At 42.3% G+C, this 19,963-nt stretch overlaps 1 pseudogene; it reads right to left on the bottom strand.

Annotated features, from left to right (window-relative positions):
• On the bottom strand, positions 1 to 2,359 carry LOC104588871 (G-type lectin S-receptor-like serine/threonine-protein kinase LECRK3; annotated as a pseudogene).
• Between the last annotated feature and the right edge of the window lie 17,604 nt (positions 2,360 to 19,963).

Genomic DNA, 19,963 nt, shown 5'->3' with positions numbered 1-19,963 from the left:
TATAAGCCACGGATTTACATTATTGAATTCAAGTAAGAAATTACTCTAGAGCTGGTAAAAGAGGGGTGGTGGGGGTGGGGGAGGAAATTTGAAGCATTCAGCTCCCCTTTTCTCATCTCTTAATTTTTGGCCAAACAATGACATGGATTAAACGGCAACTAAGAAAGGACTAGGAGGAATTGGTATTTCTGAGTTCCCCTCCAGCATCAACACCACATCCTTCATGGAGGGACGCAGAGATGGCTCCTCTTGGATGCACCAAAGACCCACCCAAACCATCCTCTCCTATCTGTTCCTGTCCACTACTTCGTCACCCACCAGCTTACCTAGGTCACCAGCCTCAAAACAATCGAACACCCAGAACACAAGAACAGCTTCATCTTCGGGAACATTCTCCTGCACATTCATTCGACAGCATACTAACTCTAACAACACAACCCCAAAGCTATAAACATCCACCTTCACTGTTATTGGCAAGTTCCGGTACCAATCCGGTGCCACATACCCCCTTGTCCCTCTGATACCAGTGAAGGTCCCTGTTTGATCCAGCTTCAGTAACCTTGCCAATCCAAAGTCTGTAATCTTTGGACACAGACTGTCATCCATGAGAATGTTCTGTGGCTTAATGTCGCAGTGGATGATTTGGGTCTCGCATTCTTCATGCAGATAGAGAATTCCTTTAGCTATGTTGAGTGCAATTCCCACCCTTTCGTCCCAACTTGGTTTTTTCTCATGCTTGAAGAGGCAATCTGCAAGTGATCCATTGCTCATGTACTCATACACCAGAAGCCTATTGGAACCTTCACTGCAATAACCAAGCAATTGGACTAGGTTTCTGTGATGAATCTTCCCAATAGCTCTCATCTCAGTACGAAACTCTCGTTCCCCCTCATCCATTAACTTGTGTAATCTCTTGACTGCAACAAGCTTCTGCCCCTGGCCGCTACCGCTAGATAAAGTTCCCTTATAGACTGTACCACACGATCCCTTCCCCAGCTCTTCCTTGAAACCTCCCGTCGCATTCTCAAGATCAGCGTAAGTAAATGATTGCAGAGCAATTCCCTCTGTCAATCCTCTATTCTCCTGATCCTGCATCTGTCTATATGCCCAAGCCCGGTGTCTCTGTATAAGAACAACAATGAACACAACAACAAGAAACGTACAAGAAACAATTGCAAGAACAATGAACAGAATTTCTCTTGCTAACCCCTTTTTACTTCCCTTGCTCTCTGCTCCGACTGGAGTTGGAGGTGAGGGTTGGTTTGTTCCTCTACCTACTTCGATGAAGGTGGCGGCAAATGGTTTTGTTCTCCCATATTTTAATGGGTAACTCTGTAATGTGCAGTTTCCGTTATCATATGAAGCAGCTAGGCAGTTACAATCCCCAACACAAGTAGCCTTACAATTTTCTTCTGTTGATACAAAAGATGGCGGTACACCATTCTCCCATACTGTATTCTCCACTGTAAGCGTTGTATAATTGATATTGATCTGCCTGTTTCTGCAGATTTCTGGGGTAAAAGTGATGTTGCAGCCCAAACTTGGTTGACCCTGATCAATGAAATCAAAACCAGGAAGACAGTGCAATGTTGGAGTTGGTTGCAGCTTCAGATCCACCTTCGTACAGCGTCTTCACAGTTTCGTTCCTCTCGTTCAGCAAATAAAGTTTTCCGTCGTTGTCAAGATTCAAAGTATCGTTCTTCCCAGTGCCATATGTATCAGAAAACCAGTAAGAATTCTCTTTCCCGAAAGCAGCATCAATCGGATACTGCACCAGGTTTCCGTCGTCCTGCATCCTGAGAACAAACCTTCCGGTTGAGTGGTTTGATTCGGAGATGCTAGATTTCAGTTTCACCTCGGTCAACAAAGGTTGGCCTGGCAAAAGGGTGTCTGTCAGCGAAGGAAAGCTCTCCCATACGATGTTCCCGTTAGAATCATAAAGAACGAAATTTCCGGTGTCGAGCATGGAAGCTGAGGAAGCGGATTGGGAGCTGATATATTTGGCTGGACCTTGTTTGGGCTGCAGGTTGAGGTTACCATCGCTTGTCAAGAGCAGCGTAGAACTTGCTGGTAGTGATGGGTCATCTCTGAATGCAGTCCACACAACCGTCTTTCCCGGGATCTGAGCAAACCAGATTCCAATAGCAAAGCCACCAAGATATGGATAAAATCCAAATGCAAACTGGCCGGACGGTGAGAGCCATGATGAGTTGGTGGTGGGGGAGAGAGAGGAGCCCAAGCTTATTTTAGATGATCTCTGTTGAGCAGTTGTTGCTGTAAAATGTGCAGAAACAAGAAGAACAAACAGAGCTGCAGCAGCCATGGGGTCGATGACAACGCTTCTCATTATCTTGCTTGATGATTTCTCTCCGCATTTGAAGTTTTTTGGTAGAGAAGTTTATCTATTACAATTTACAAGTTGTCAGTTGTCAGTTGGCAATTGGCATGTAGCATTCACGTTATAAATTTCTAATTTATTGCAAGTTTACAAGTTGTAGATTTATATAATAGCGTAATTGAAGAAAGTTGAGATTTTGATTTAATGAGATTGATCTGGGCACATCTCATTTTTGTTAAAAATTAGCTGAAAAGTACTGTTTTAAAAGAAAGAAGATTAGAAATGCCAAACCCTAGATTGATGTTATCATTGTAACCAAGGGCAGATTTTTGTCTTTTTGGTTGGGTTTTACATGGTTTGTAGAAAAGGGAGTGTGCACAGATTAGTCCCCTTTATTTATTTATTTCTTATAAAAGAATTGTTAGTGTTAATGTGGATATAGCGTCTAATTTTATATGATTTTGAACTGTGGACTGAGTGAATTGATGATAAAATCTTCTTGATGACAGCCCTCTGTCTGGTTTATTAGAGGCCATTATAAATGAAAAAAAATATATATATCAAGTTGACATATTTATATTTCTTACAATTTCTTCTTTTTGCAGGAAGTCGTCATGGACAAGGTTAAAAGGAATTTAATAACAGACCCAATAGTCGTCAAGATTGAGGTTGTTGTTGAATGTACTTTAAAGGAAAATTGATTGATTCAAAGACTTTGCTAGATATAGGATTGACTGCAGCATAAATAAATTATCTTCACAGTTACACCACCAAATCTTTTCACCAAACCTGGATTTTAAAAAATCCAGAGCATTTTCCTTCTTACCTTTCCCTATCTTTTCTTTCCTTTCCTTACATTTTCCTTCAAACCAAACATAGCCTAAGAAGGACTCACCTTCAATGATGCAATTCAAGCAGTGGATTTAAAGGGCCAGGTTATATCACTCAGGAATATTTCCTACTCACTCTCTACCCGCCATAAATTGCTAGAGATGTGTGGCTGCAATTCATGACGGGTAGAGAATGGATAGGAAAAGTTAGAAAGAAATCTGGGCTCCAGGTTATATGGGCTTGGAGCGCAGCCCATAATTCCGATCCAATTTTCAAAGCATTGCATGTAACATTTGATTGAGCTTATTTTCACACGACCATTATTAATTAATAAAGCCTAAGTACATGGAATAAGTCCATTCTTAGTAAATAAAACAAGCATTACCATGAGCCAGATTAATGAATTGTCTATCTATCAAAGAAAAAATTAATGAAGGGTCTACAGTCTGTGATCAAAAAACATTAAAAGGAAAGATCTTTTCCTTGATTTTCAACATTTGAGCAAAATGCAGCATTAATTAACACCATGGGACATGAGACATTTTGATGAATGCCTGTCCTTCCATGTCCATGTGCATTCTGCGTTCAGATTAACTCTTGAAGTCGTTAGTTAGCTGGTTCATTTCCATCATTTATATTTGAGCGAAGATAATACATATTAGATATATGGTTGCTGGCCAAAGCCCCAAAGATTGATTTAATTGTCTTCCATAGTTCGATGACCTCAAAAAAGTCAAAGTCAAGTTGGGAATGAGGACGTTTCACACAAGGGAAGGGCTGAAGCGCAGCGGCTTCTAGCTGTCCGTGTGGGTCCCACATAGACAGTCCGTTGAAGCCTGAGCTACCCGTGCCTTTTTTTTAGGGAGAATGACCATTCATCCCAGGGTCAAAATTCATAGGCCCAAAGTATAGTTGGATAGGTGCTAGATCGGAATTGATGTTAATTCACGGGCAGGTACGAGTGCATAGGGTGTGGATTTTTGAACTTTTGAATGTTTATAGTGTTGTAGCAGAATTCAGAATTCTACATTAAGCCTGTCCGTACTTCTCGGTTTTTTTTATTGCTTGTCGAGAGCCGTTCATCCTCTGTATAAGGAATATTGGCATATTCACCAGCTGGGTGCATTCTAAATAAAGTTTTAAGCAAATTTTTGGATAGTAATTGATCTTGCTGGTTGAACCGTTCGGCTCAGAAACTGTTTAGGCTATCGGTTCCATTTTACCCTTAATTCATTGGTTTGGCCAAATAACCATTGACCTAGGCAGCCAAACTGTTGACCCGTTCAACCTGGGCAATGGTTCACGTTTTTATAGAATTAAAGGAGATCGAGAAATGGAGCTAGACTGAGACTCAGATCTGTGATTAGATCCCAGAGAAAGAGAGAAGCAATATTGCAGATCTGAAATCTGAGATCTCAATTCTCAGATCTCAGAGAGATCCGAAGCTGCCGCTGCATTTTCTATTGCTGCCGCCATCACCATCGCTGCCGACGACAATCACATGCCTTTTTTTTAGTTTTTTCTTATAAAAGACTAAGGATAGTAAAGTCCAAATTTTCCAATCTAATCAAATCATTTTAACAGTTTGACCCAAACGGTCGAACTGCTGACCCTGAAACCACTGGTTAGAGTGATTCTATTTCCAGATCGGTTTTTAAAACCTTAATTTTAAGCCTATGGGTTTGGGCTTGGATTCTAAACTTCGAGCCCAACCATTTTTTGGGTCAGATTGGGCCGTTCCAAATAAGCTGGGCTTGAGTCTGAGCGTGGCAGATAATATATATATATATATATATATATATATATATATATATATATATATATATATTAAAACTAATACTAAAAAGTATTATATTGTTATAATATATAATTATAAAATATCTGTCCAAATCGAATTTTGGGTTTTATATAATGCCGGACTTAGACTCAATATGTAAGCCTGAGGGTTAGATCGGCCTCGGGCTCAGGCATGATCATTTTGTATTTATGAAAAGGTAAGCCCGGCCGAACCGCGAACAGGATACACATTGTGGCGCAAGCAACAGATGGCTGTATCAGGGGCTGTCGGCTGTTTAACCAATAATAACGCCCACCTCAAGACAAGTTGGCAAGTAATTCTCAGGTCGCTCAGGGATCACAAAACAATACCACTAGCTAATCCAACTAAAACCAGGTTCACTCACGGTTAACAGCACGGTTAACTTTGGCTGTTGGGGGTCTTGGGGACAAGGTTCAAAATATCAAAAATGTTATGCATATCGGAAAGGCAAATTTAAGAGACGTATCGGGATATGCTTTGGAAACGCATGGATACAGATGACAAATTAAGATACGCAAGAAAATACTTGCAAATGCTATAAATACTCTAATAAATCATAAATAAATATCAATATCACTAAATATAAGACATAAATGAGCTATTTATGCATAAAAATACACGTTTTAGTGGGTTTTATGAAAAAAACATATTATAATCAATAAACGAGATGTTGGGAATAGAAACATACTATCTAATTATGGACATAATAGATCAAGTAATTATTTGCATGTTTTATTCTAATTTTCTAAAAACTAAATAATTATTTATTTTTATTCAAATAATTATTTTGCATGTTTTATTCTAAAAATTAAATTAAAATTAAGAAAAGTAAATATGTAACAAAAATTTGAATGGGTTTATGGACATAATAAATGAAATAATTATTTTGCATATTTTATTCTAAAAATTAAAAAAAAAATCAATGTTTTAAAACACAGAGGCATTCCACTACCTAGAAGTGTGAAGCATAGTTTAGAATGCAAGAGGCACAAGCTTCCTTAAGAGGAGGAAGGAGAAATGGGGGATTTCATTTTTTTTATCTTTAATAAAAAAACTTTTATATTAAGAAAAATAAAAATGCATAATAATTGTTAAAAGGGGGGTCTTGTCGAAGCGGAGGCGAGCTCGCTTTGCTCACTCACCAAAGCGGTAGGGGGCAAACCACTTTCTTTCCCATTGTCTTTTCTAACATTGGCTGAAAATGTAAAAGAAATTTGAAAAAACATATTTATTTTCACTCCTTTTTTTCACAACCTTGAAAAACTTGTTGAATCTTGCAAATTTATAGATGTTTTGACAAATTTTTATAAGATTTGAGTCTTTAAAAAGATTAAAAAGCTTTTTGAAGGATTTGGGAAAGAAAGAGAGTTTGGGTTTAGAAGCCTTCTTTCGAAGGGAGTTTTATTTGTGTTTCTACCACAATAAAATCATACTGTATCAGTCGATACGCTACCATATCAATAGCGTATCGGCGGATACAGTGCCGAAACGCACCAATACTCGATGATACAGGCACGATACGACAAATAGATATGGCACATTCAATTTGGTACCATGTACCGTGCTGAAAACTTGATGGAATGATACTGATGATGCGCAATCCGGCCGGTCTTAGCTGTCAGCGATCTTGCCTCTGAACCGAGTGACAGGGAACCTGAAACGGAGGAGATGAGGAAGCTCCGGGGAGGACCCGGTGTAAAGGCTCCGAAGCTTAAGTTAGAATCCTTCAAAGGCAAGATAAACCAGATAGCGCAAAGTTTGCATACCTCCTCTTTGGGGGTGGAGCGCCTTTTATAACCACCTCGCGCACTCACTCCTAGACTCCTGTTAGGTCGGGAATAAGTATTTCCGTGCTTCTGCCAGTCCGGGCGTCATCGCCTCTGCTAGGGTAGAACCGTCACTGCTCCTTTTGTCGGAGCCGTCTCTGTAACTGGAGGCAGTGGTGACAAGTGACGATGGCAGGTGGCCGTTGGAAATGCGGCCATCAAGCGTCAAATCCCAAGTCAGTCAGGTGCGCCACCCCTGGATACGGACTCCTTCGGTGTCAGGTACGGCGTGGTTTGTCCAGTTCAATGCTCCGGAAGCGAAGTGCCTGGAGTGGTGTGTAAGGCAAAGTCTCGAGTTCGGAGAAGAGGAGGCCCCGAACTGTCATAAGACAGGCCCGTTCGGGTCTCTGCTTTGTGTGACGGGGTCAAAAGGGAGAGTTCGGGCTCCTCGCAGGGAGTCCGATCACTAAGTAGGGAGTTCGGGCACTAAGTAGGGAGCTCGGGCTTCTTGCTAGGGAGTTCGAGCTCTAAGTAGGGAGCTCGGGCCTCTTGCTAGGGGGGTCGAGCTCTAAGTAGGGAGCTCGGGCACTAAGTAGGGAGCTCTGGCCTCTTGCTAGGGAGTTCGGGCCTCTTGCTAGGGAGTTCGAGCTCTAAGTAGGGAGCTCGGGCCTGCTGGTCCCTTCCCTTTGGTGTTTGTACCCTCGGTATGCTGTCTTGAGTGCCGAGCTGCTTGCCTTTTTTGCCACGTGCCGTGATTTGCGAGGTCGGGCCAAATCTTCCTTCATCAATTGCCCCCCACTCCTCGTGCTAAGGTCTTGCCCTGGCGCGGGGAGTTCGCAAGGTGTCAGGTAGATTTGTCCTACACTTTGAACCTTGGTTCTGCTGGCGTGAGGTGCGTTTGTCAGGGTTTCTTCGAGCGTCCATTTATGCGGGAAGCGTGTTGGCCTGTCTAAATGTTGCTAGATGTGGCGGTGTGCGCGCTTTGCTTCGAATTTTCAAAAAGGGGGCGCAAAAGCGGGCGTTTTTCCAAATTTGAAAAGGACGTGCCGCTGCCGTTTTTTCTGAGACGTGCGCTGACGTTCCGTCAGTTTTGAAAAGATGCGCGCCATCGCTATCAGTTTCAGAAAGACGTGCGCCAATCACGTCTCGGTTTCGGGCGACGTGCGGTCAGGGCGGTCGTAGGCCGTTGGATTGGCTTTGATCTGAGCCGTTGCCTTTTGGTCACTGTGTGCATAAATAGGGGGGGACCCCGGTTTGTTGTCACTTTTGTATTTCTCTCGAGCTCGCATCTGAGTTTCAGCTCGCATCTAGTTCGCGTCCAAGTTTTTTCAGTTCGCGCTCAAGGTCTTCCGTTCGTCCGAGCTCCTGTGGTCTACAGCTTTCGTCCGGGTGAGTACTTTCCTGGGTCTCGTCACTCCCAATGTCTAGCTCGGATAGCTCAGATAGTCATTTTAGCGGGTCTGATGCAGGTTCTATGAACCAAGTTGCATCCCCCGATAGCCTTAGCGATCCAGAGGTAGAGCTCGAGGAAGAGTTCGAGCCTATAGGCCGTGGCGCTTCGGGTAATTTGGCGTCCACCTCTCGCTGGGGTCGGATGTTAGACAAGTTCGGTCCTTCGACCATGACGCCCAAGGGGCTCCAATCCCTCATTACTTACTATAACTTGCCCGAGGAGTATGCTTATTTCATACCTTCGAGTAGCTTTCCTTGGGAACATGGTCCTGATGAGATCATAATATTCCGGGAGCAGCTCGCCGCGGGGTTGCGATTGCCTTTCCACCCCCTCTTCGTCGAAGTCTTGAACCACTTCGGCGTGACAGTCGGCCAACTTCACCCGAACTCTATTCGGAACTTGGTGGGGGCGCCCATCCTACGGGGAGGCCTTGACCGGCCTCGGAGCAGGGTGGCGAGGTGGAAGTAGTGATTGGTTCAGTGGTAGTTGGGGGAACTGCTGTTGATAGTGATACTGGGAGATGTTGTGCAGCACTTGGTGCTAGTGAAGCTGGTGTTGCTGGAACTGTTGCATTTGGGCTTGCATTGCCCGCATGCACTGCATCAGGTCGTCCAACCGGTTTTGGTTGGCTACCAGGGGGACGGCAGTCGGTTCAGTAAAGGTTGTCTCAATAGGGGGAGGGAAGGGGATGCTTGTGGCAGGAAGGTTTACAGGCGCCACTGCTTGTGGCGCATTCAAACTGGGGATTCCATCCACCGAAAGGGGGATGGTGAACTGTCCAACGCACACCACGGGAACTTGAAGCTGTTCCCCGATGGTGTTTGTCTCTGTGCCGCGTCCGGCGTTGCTGGAAGAGGCCATGAGTGTTGGGTTTTTTGAAGAAGAAAAAGGGGGTATGAGAGTTTGGAGGGAGGCTTTTTGAAGCGATCCCACAGACGGCGCCAATTGATGATGCGCAATCCGGCCGGTCTTAGCTGTCAGCGATCTTGCCTCTGAATCGAGTGACAGGGAATCTGAAACGGAGGAGATGAGGAAGCTCCGGGGAGGACCCGGTGTAAAGGCTCCGAAGCTTAAGTTAGAATCCTTCAAAGGCAAGATAAACCAGATAGCGCAAAGTTTGCATACCTCCTCTTTGGGGGTGGAGCACCTTTTATAACCACCTCGCGCACTCACTCCTAGACTCCTGTCAGGTCGGGAATGAGTATTTTTGTGCTTCTGCCAGTCCGGGCGTCATCGCCTCTATTGGGGCAGAACTGTCACTGCTCCTTTTGTCGGAGCCGTCTCTGTAACTGGAGGCAGTGGTGACAGGTGACGGTGGCAGGTGGCCGTTGGAAATGCGGCCGTCAAGCGTCAGATCCCAAGTCAGTCAAGTGCGCCGCCCCTGGATACGGACTCCTTCAGTGTCAGGTACGGTGTGGTTCGTCTAGTTCAATGCTCCGGAAGCGAAGTGCCTGGAGTGGTGCATAAGGCAAAGTCTCGAGTTTGGAGAAGGGGAGGCCCCGAACTGTCATAAGACGGGCCCGTTCGGGTCTCTGCTTTGTGTGACGGGGTCAAAAGGGAGAGTTCGGGCTCCTCGCAAGGAGTCCGATCACTAAGTAGGGAGTTCGGGCACTAAGTGGGGAGCTCGGGCTTCTTGCTAGGGAGTTCGAGCTCTAAGTAGGGAGCTCGGGCACTAAGTAGGGAGCTCGGGCCTCTTGCTAGGGGGGTCGAGCTCTAAGTAGGGAGCTCGGGCACTAAGTAGGGAGCTCTGGCCTCTTGCTAGGGAGTTCGAGCTCTAAGCAGGGAGCTCGGGCCTCTTGCTAGGGAGTTCGAGCTCTAAGTAGGGAGCTCGGGCCTGCTGGTCCCTTCCCTTTGGCGTTTGTACCCTTGATATGCTGTCTTGAGTGCCGAGCTGCTTGCCTTTTTTGCCACGTGCCGTGATTTGTGAGGTCGGGCCAAATCTTCCTTTATTAGATACGTATTAGCCGATACGGGCCAATACGTGACAAAATTTTGGACCTTGCTTGGGGCCCAACAGCATAGGCTATTGAAATAATTTCTAGGTTAGGCACGTTCCGGGCAGCTCACCTATTCATGCCCATGCTTTAGTTTTTAATCAAAATAAATTAAGATGTAATTACTAATTTATACATTCCTATAGTATCATGGCATTTCCAGAAATTCTCTCAACAGCATAGGCTGTTGGCCCCCAACAGCTAAAGTTTTTCCAGTTCATTGACGTTTGCTAGACTGCCAACTCAGCTTTTCTAGGGCCTCAACCTTATCCCAACCCATGGTCATAAGAAGCAACCCCAACCCAACCAATCAGGAAAATCTTTGGTTGTCGGGGGCCAACAACCTTGTATTGGGCTGGGCTAATTTTGAGTTGGTCCATCACAGTTTTGATTATAGCCCATTAACTAAACTATTAACATGGAGAACAAAGGTTAGTAGGAACATTAACGAATACATAACCCCAACAATAGGCTCCTTTACGAAAAGTACAAATACAAATATGTATTAAAAATGTGGATGTAAAGTTTTGCACTGTACATATTTATATTTGTAATCTTTCCAAACTGAGCCTATAGAACAAATTCAAGCAATTAACTTTTGCCATTCTTCACACAGAATATTATCTTTACTCTTCCCAAACTGAGTCAGGAGTGTAAACACAAATAGATATAATGTAAAAGCTTGTATTTTATATTATTTTGTATGTATTTATACTGTACATATTTGTATTTGTATTTTTCATAAACCAACCGAGCCCATCGAACAAACTCAAGCAATTTACTTTTTCCATTCTTCACACAGAATATTACTTTTGCTCTTATAAATAAAAATGCCATTTTATTGCATAATAAGAATAAAAAGGTCATTGAATCGTAAACTTGAATCCACCAAGAAATGGAATCTGTTCTTCATGGGCATCTCACAGGTACATCCACCGTGCATTAAAAACATCTCCCGTGAATAATAAGTTATAAGTATGAAAAGTATTCCCAATGTGAGATCCGGTCTCACCCACCAAGCAGCAGTAGCTCCTATGCACCTACCCGGTATAAAGACAAAAATCATTGTGACTTTGGCCTGGTTTAATTGTTTCCGGTGCAATATTTTTCATACTGTTGCTAAAATATGGGAGTGCAAACACTTGGAGTGAAATTCTGATTTGTTTTTATTTCAGCTTGTATCTTATTTTGTTTGTTTTCATTGCAGATGAAGTAAAATAAACCCTGAAATAAAATAAAACTAAGTAAAACTCAAAGCAACAATGAACCAAATTTTTCATTATTCCCATTTGCACTCCTATGCGTCTGTACTAGTACAAATGAAATAGCACTCCAAACAAACGGAACAGCTGTTGGACACTAAATAATGGCTGAACAGTGCAAAAGATGAAACCCTTGATTCTTATAGCAAGAAGTCAAGAACTCTAGAAGCCACGCTGTGGAGCCAAATGCCCCCCAGCATAGCCTAGACAAGATTGTACTGGAGACAGCCAGACCAGAGAGCTTACGGAACAAGAATTGATCGAGGCGTCAAATGGAGTCCTCTGCTTAAACCATGCCGAGGTGAAGGGAGTGAATGATCTGATATGTCCTTGGGGTGACCATAAGTTCATTACTAATGGGGTTGGGCTGCAGACAACACTACGTCCCACAGACGTCCATTCAAGGGCCCATGGACACACCACAGCCCACGAATTCTAGCAGCATTATCTTCAATCCCTCCAAGACAATGGGCCTCACTAAAAGGACATTAGGGCATGACCAATTGATCATGGCCCCCCTCGGATGGAAAGGATGTGAGAGGACTGCTTCCTATCTTTCTTTCACTGCTTTCTTCCTCCGTGGTCAAGATCAAATCCCAACTCTTTTCATTTTGATTTCCCTTTCCTTTTCTTAACAAGTGTATTTGTCAATTCTTTCAGGTTTTAGCAATTGGATTGGTGTCATTTGTCAGATGGGACAATGCCCATGCTTGGTGGGGTATGCTTGTTTACTTTTAAGGGGATGGCTTGTGAATGTGTTATTTCATAGGAGGACAAAGACCAGCTTTCACCGTATCATCCTAAAGATAAAAGCCGTTGGATTGGAATTTTTAATATATTCTTGGGGATGACATAGGATGAGCTAAAAAGATTGATGCAATTTATCAACTTGAGGCTGTATTTGGATTTTGGACGAGCGATGAAATGGGATTGGGTTATTGAGGTTGGAGGATCAATTTCTCAATTTTCAAACTCCATTGTTTGTGTTCATTTTTGTAGTGAAACAGAAACTAAAATTTAATTAGTAGAATTAAAATTTTAATTCATTCTTATTTTGATTGATTTTAAAATTTCCAAAGGAAGTTGAGAGAGAGAGAGAGATTATTTTGAGGTTGCATAACAAACTTCTAGAAAAGTCATGGTGTTTATCTATATAAAATTTTATTTTTGAAATATTAAAAATAGGAAAATCTAAACTATTCCATTTCTATTGATTGCAAAAAAGTCTTGTTGAAATTTCAAGATTTTGTCAAATTTTTTATCCAAAATTTCTGATTCAACTTTAACTTTGTTGTAAATTCAAAGACATCATAAAAAATTTGCTCCTAATTGTAAAAATTCAAGAAGAAAAAAGATTTAATTTCATTTGCACTAATACAAATGCATAGAAGTGCAATTCAGAGGTGTAAATTGTGGCTCGCTTTTACTTTGGTATTACTTTTCGTGATGTTTTATTTTACTTTGAACTACAAATAAACAAAATACAAAAAGGTCAGAATTTGCATTCCCAAGCGTTTGCACCAGTGCAAATGAAATTGCACTGCAACCAAACTAGGCCCAAGTGTCCAAAATAACTGAAATTCAGATACCACTTACCGCACGCTACCATGTCTGTCAATATAGATGCTAAATTGCTAACCAGCCTTACCCTCTATCTGCATTTATGTCGACGTCCTTGCCTCAGGCCGCCTCTCTGGTTATAGTTATTTAGGGGCCAGACTAGTTATTATCTCGTCAAAAAGGTTTTTGACACTAGTGATTTCATTTTCGAGGACAACAATTCGTCCTCCTTCCAGGCGCCTATCGATGGATGCAGCTACTCATGCATGTCAGCCCCAGAAGACGATAGACGAGGGTACTCTGTGTTCAGACCTCCTCAAGGATGTCTGTCTCTTGGCGGTCCGAAGGGTGTCTGAAAGAAAGAAATTGAATTCAATTTTTCAACATTCTTGAATGTGGTAGATGCCTAGCCGGTAGGCGAGGTGTAAACCCAAAAAGTCATCGATATTGTCCTCTTGAAGACTGCCACCTGTCGAGTATAGAAAAATCAGGAATATATCATATAAACAAGAAAAAACCCCTAAAAATTAAATGCTTAATGACCTAAGATACTTAGCTTGTATATATATGTACACAAAGACAAAACATATAGGGGACATACCTACCTCATTAAATGAACAACACCTTAAATCTTCACCATCTCCGCATAGCACTTGGCACAAGCTGCAAGCTTCAATAGCTTTAGCCATCTTCCATCTGTCTCAGACAAAAGCATCAACACTCACTCCCCCATGGTTTATTTTGTTGAAGAGTTTGCTTTACTGACGTCAATATATAACGTTGGTTTTTTAAGAATTGGGCAATTAGCTCACTGAACACTATTTTTCATAGTGGTTTGCCCAGATGGCTGAGGCGCCAAAGATAAGAAGTTGAAATTGATGAATCAGTTCAACTGGGATTGGCTGCACTTTTTCCTGCACTACCAAGTGTGTGCGATAAGTGACCCATTACACGTGTGTAAAGACGTGTAATGTAATACCTGCGGAATTTTGATAAAAGTGCATAAAGAAAAGAACACCACAACATTAAGATATGGTATGGAAAGGGTTTTGATCAATCAAAATCCACCCACCTATGAATTTTCATAAATCACACGATGTTCCTAACCACGTATAAGATTCTGTGTTATTGGTCGGTTGTTTTGCAGTTATTATATCTTTTTCATATCATAGTCGAACCCTAAAGTAAAAAGATTTTAGATGTGTAAGATTGGGTTCAATTTCAACGATTTAGGAGGTGTTTGGTACTGTGCATATTGCATGGATTAATCAGTTTTGGAACTGGAACACATCATATTCATCAGTGGTCTTTTTTCAAGGTTGTGTCATGTTTTGAAACAATCCATCATAGATGGTAATTACCGGAGGGGCCCCTGTTAGACAGTTTTGTATGCCCTTAACTTCAATAGAATGATGTACTTTATGAGTTTATTGTAAATGAATAAAAGTGCATATTTGATTCATGTTCCTTTGGTATGTTTCTGTGTAATACTCTTAAATTGGACACTTAATGAGTCTAGTGTTAATTTAGAATGTTCACAGCCAGTGGATCGGTCTGGGGAGACCTATCCTAACAAGGTTGACACTGTGGTGCCACCAAGTCGGTTGGGGTGGCCTGTCTCAGCTGCCAGGGTGAGACTCTAGGCACATACAGTGTAGTATTAATTGAATCTTTGAACTGGACCAGATTTCCAGTATTGCCCTGGACCTTGGAGATTGATGGGCAAAACTGGAAAGTTACACCCGACCCCTAAACTTGATTATGATACTGCACTAGGTGTCGGATTGGGCTGTCTTTGATGTACCATTCAGTGAGATCCTTAGCGGGGGTCAAAACCAAGGTATGTTGGGACAGTCTGAGAATTCATCTGAGTGGGTGATCATAGTGACAGGATCAGCCCCTTTGTCGGACAAAGGTAATGATCGGGGGATGCACTCTCACTGATGGAAACCAAGACTACTGGCAGCCGATTTCAACTGTTGAGATTTGTTTTGCAAAGTATATTTTATATGAGATATAAAAGCATATATATTATGGTTTCTAAAATGTTTGCAAAAGGTTTTAATTCCCGGGATCCATATAAGTAGAGAGTGCAACACTGTTCCTTGCAGCCAAGGGAGAGGTCATCTCTTGTCGGGCAGTGTATGATCATTATGGGCTGAGTGGTTAAGTGTAAGACCATTGAGGATAATACCTGATGGGCTAATCTTTCATCTGCCCACAGTCCCTGGGTGTTACAAGGGGGATTGGCCCAAGGACCACTTAGGGTAAGTGTTGGGCCCATAGAGCCCATTTGATGAGTTTCAGGGGGTGCACTGTCCATAACAGTGTATCCGGCCAGGCCTTGTAACAAAGGCTGGGCCGAACCCATGTGGCTGATGTGTAGATCAATGCTTGGGTCCCACGCCATACAAGGAAGCCCAACTGGGCAGCAGTTAGGAAGGTTAAGTGAGCAAATAAGCTTAATGGGCCTAAAGCCCATTTCGAACTGGGATATTTTATTAGTTAATAATGGGGCGAATTCTGAGATGGATTAGCAGATAGGATAGGGTCTTGACCCTATCCACTTATAGAGTCCAGATCTGAATGTGATTCAAATCTAGAAACCTCCTAATGAGATTAGGAGAATGCTAATCTAATCTGCAGATAAGATAAGGGTTTATCCCTATCACCTAAAAGGGGTCTTATCCAAATATGATTTTGATAAGCAGCTCCTAATTGGATTAGGAGCTGATCTTTTAGGTTAACAAAAGAAGGAGGGGGCGGCAGCCTTTAGGAGACACACAATCAGATTTTCTTCAGTGCTGAAATCACAAGAAGAGAGAATTCTGCACCCTGCGAATTCTTTCTTGCCGCCTCCCTGTTCTTGTCGCCCTGTTTTGCCAATTCGATCTCTAATGTGGGAGAAGTCAAGATTAGATCTTAACATCAATTCGTTGAGAAATGATTGAAAGGAAGTTGTGCTCTTGGAGAAAAACATTGCTGATTCTTGTGAAAGACAGAGTTCTTGGAGAAGAACATTGCTGATTCTGCTCCATCCTGCACTGCGCCATCTTCAGTGGAAACAGTCTTTGGATCCTTCCTTGGCCGTGAACACCTTCGTTGGGAGATACTACTTCTCCGTATCAGGTATAATCCTCTCCTACTCCTTCTGGTTCAGTTCTTGGTTCAAGGATGATCCTTGAAAATATGATTTTCTAAAATAGGGAATGCGATTCCCAGTTGAAGGGAGAGAAAAATTTTTGAAATTCGCCCCTTATTCCGCAATCTTTGGGCGTCCATGGGATAGATCTCTCATCCCTTCAGTGGTATCAGAGCCATGGTTCAAATCTTAAACCAATTTGTTTCAGATCTGAACCTGCGCAAATGGGCAGAAGGCGTTCTACCCGATTTGCGCAGATATGGGTTTTGGGAAATTTGTTCCCAAAATTAATGGGCGAATAATCTGAAATTAATTTTATATAAATCTGATTATTATTTAGAAGTGTTCTTTATGATTTTCTTGATTTATGGGTTGTTCGTACAAGAGGAGATCGAATTCTTGGTTTGCGTAGGGAACCTGCAAGATTTGCAGTTTCTTCATTTATTCATTACATTTGGTCTGTAAATAATTTTTTTTATTTTCTAGACTCAATGTATTAGGTATTCGATCTGATGTAATCATTAATAGAAATAGGATTTCTATTTATTTTATTTTGGATCGAAGATGGCGGCGCAGAAAAGGAGATTTCGTAGAGAAAGAGATTTCGCAGATGGGAGAACTACAATCTGCGATTTGCATTTTATGAAACTGCAAACTGTGATCTAACCTCTGTTTTGTAGGATGGATTGTGCGAACAGCCCTGATTGACTGATTCTTGTTTTTCTTTTATCAGTATTTAATTTCAGATTATTTTCTTGAATTAAAGATTTAATTAAAGATCAAACCCTAGACCCATTCGAACCAAGATTGGTTCAAAATGTTTGGACCGAATATAGTGTTTAATCAAGGCTGAAAGTCAGCCCTAATTTTCCCACTAATGGGCCTGAGGATTGATGTTTAATTAAATGGTTAATTCGGCCCAACCTGTAAAGGCCCAGGTTTAAAAGGTTAAAACTACTAAAAGCCCACTTAACATTTAAAACTATATGGGCTGAACCATTCGACCCATATACCTAGATAATATTAATGGTTAATATTATGGATTTAAAATAGGCTTCAAATGGGCCTTACAGATGATTAATTGATTGGATCAATTTATCCCTACATGTGATGTATGGATGTGTGTTGTGCTACGTACATGGGCCATAAGTGCTTGACCCATGCTCAATTGACAGTGGCTCTTGCGCACAACATGGCTGAATGCACATCATTGCCATGGTGTCCCTTTTGGTCATTGGATGACCTCCCTGAGTGGTGGGCCCCACACCTCATCAAGAGGTTACGTGCGGAACCCTAGCCGATTTAGGCCCACCGAAATCTGGCTTCATGAAAGTCAGTGGTAACCACTTTGGTTTGACCTAAAATGAGAACTAGGGCGTAATTAATTGTTCCCTCCAGCTAATATGAGTGCATATGATAGGGAGATTCATATGATGAACTCTCTAAAGGCCTTCCATCATTAGCATGAGGATGGGTCCTTCAGTAATGAGGAAACGCAATAGAAAATGGGCTTTCCATTTGCTGTTGGACTTGTCTAAGTGTTTCATAAGATGATAGGGGTGTCATAGACCGATGTGGGAAGGGCTTCACCAGAAAATGGAAACTCTCTCATGGTACCTTGGCGTTCACGAATATGATGGGTAAACACTCACTGGATAGAAAGGTTTACCTGAAAACGGCTCTGAACCTTGTCTGACAAAGGCCAAAGGGAAAGCTCATATGATGAGTGGATATGATCCTTCACAGAAAGGTGGTGGGGTTATGCAGCTGAAACAGTTGGCTCCATGCACCCTATGTGATTTTCCACATTTCCAGAGACAACTCGTAGTCTCCGTCACTGAGAAATGAGGGAAATCTCAGAGATGAATAAATGGAAATGGAACGTAGATTAAAATCCATATCTATGAAATGAACATGAATCAAATTAGGTTGTGGACTGATGTTTGCTCTTTTATCAGAAAATGGCAAACGGATCATTTGCAAAATTGCTTGATGACAACAAGTTGAAGGGCCCAAACTATGCCGACTGGTACAGGAACATTATGCTAGTCCTAGCTTCTAAAAAGCTAGACAAAATGCCAAAGAATCCTGCCCCGGAGCGTCCGGGAGATAGGGCTTCTGAGGCCCGAAGGAGAGACTATCAGGAATGGGAGGAGAAAAACTCCCTTGCCCGGTGTTACATCATTGCCTCCTTGGAGAACCCAATACTGAGGCAGTTCGATCATATCGAACTTGCCAAGGACATATTTGGACAGTCTCAGGACAATGTATGAAGAGCAGAATCATTCTACTCGACAAAAGGTCTTAAAACAATTCATTACCGCACAAATGACCAAGGGCCAACAAGTTCACGATTATTGTCTTCGGATGATGGGATATATCAACGAACTGGAGGCTCTTGGATCCGGGCTGGACCTTGCGACCCAGATAGATCCTATCCTTAATTCTTTGTCTCATTCCTTCAATCTGTTCATCATGAACTATAACATGAACAAGCTGAATGTCAGCTTGCAAGAGCTCAGCAATATGTTGCAAAGAGCTGAAGAACTGATTAGAAAGGATGAGCCTGTAGCTATGCTTGTTGAAGCTAGCAAAACAGGCAAAAGAAAGAGGAAGGCAAAGAAGCCTCTGAAGAAAGCCACTAAGGGCAAGAAGCAGAAGAAAGACAAAGCATCGGATGCCTGTCACTTCTGCAAAAAGACCGATCACTGGAAAATGAACTGTCCTGCCTACCTGGAATCCAAGAAAGGTAATTCCGAAACTTGTATTATAGAAACCAATTTATTGGTAGCTTCTGCATCCTGGTGTATTGACTCTGGGGCTTCAACTCATGCATGTAACTCACTGCATGGGTTCAAGGTAAACAGAAGGCTGAGTGAAGGAGAAGTCACACTCTACTTGGGGACTACTACAACTGTTGCAGCCGCGGCCATAGGAACCGTGGAGTTACTTTTTAGAATAGGAATAATTGTACTGAAAGATTGTCTTTATGTACAAAATTTAAGGAGAAATTTGATTTCTGTCTCAAAACTATGTACAGATGGTTATTCTGTCTTCTTTAGTAATACGACTACTATTAAAAGAAACAACAAATTTATCGCATACGGGGAACTGGAGAACGGTCTCTATGTTCTACATCCTTCTCTAGAAACTAACGTAACCGAAACTACGTCGGCTGAAATCCCCAAGAAGAGAGCCCGTGATACAGTTAATCCCACATGTCTGTGGCATTACCGACTTGGCCACATCGGTGTTGATCGAATCACAAGGTTGGTAAAGGATGGTCCTTTTGATTTTCTAACTGTAGAAGATCTTCCCACTTGTAAGCCTTGCCTACAAGGCAAGATGACGAAACGGCCATTTAACGGTAAGCCTGAAAGATGTACAGGCACACTTGACATAATACATACTGATGTATGTGGTCCCCTGAGTGTTAGGACACGAAATCAGCACGTGTATTTCATCACCTTCACAGATGATTTTTCACGATATGTTTACGTGTACCTAATGAGACACAAGTCTGAATCCTTTGAAAAGTTCAAAGAGTTTAGACAAGAGGTCGAGAAACAGTTAGGGAGAGAAATTAAAGTCCTTCGATCAGATCGAGGTGGCGAGTATCTCTCTGACGAATTCAGGGACTACTTAAAGGACAATGGGATAGTATCACAATTAGCTCCTCCTGCTACACCACAACTTAACGGTGTTTCAGAGAGGAGGAATAGGACCTTATTGGATATGGTCCGGTCGCTTCTCATACACTCAGAGTTACCCACATCCTTTTGGAGTCACGCATTAGAG

This window comes from Nelumbo nucifera, chromosome 1, assembly GCF_055504915.1.
Source record: "Nelumbo nucifera cultivar China Antique chromosome 1, China Antique-T2T, whole genome shotgun sequence".
NCBI classification, from domain to species: Eukaryota; Viridiplantae; Streptophyta; class Magnoliopsida; order Proteales; family Nelumbonaceae; genus Nelumbo; species Nelumbo nucifera.
Note: the sequence above shows the minus strand (reverse complement) of the source record. Positions and strands in the feature narration are given on the sequence as shown.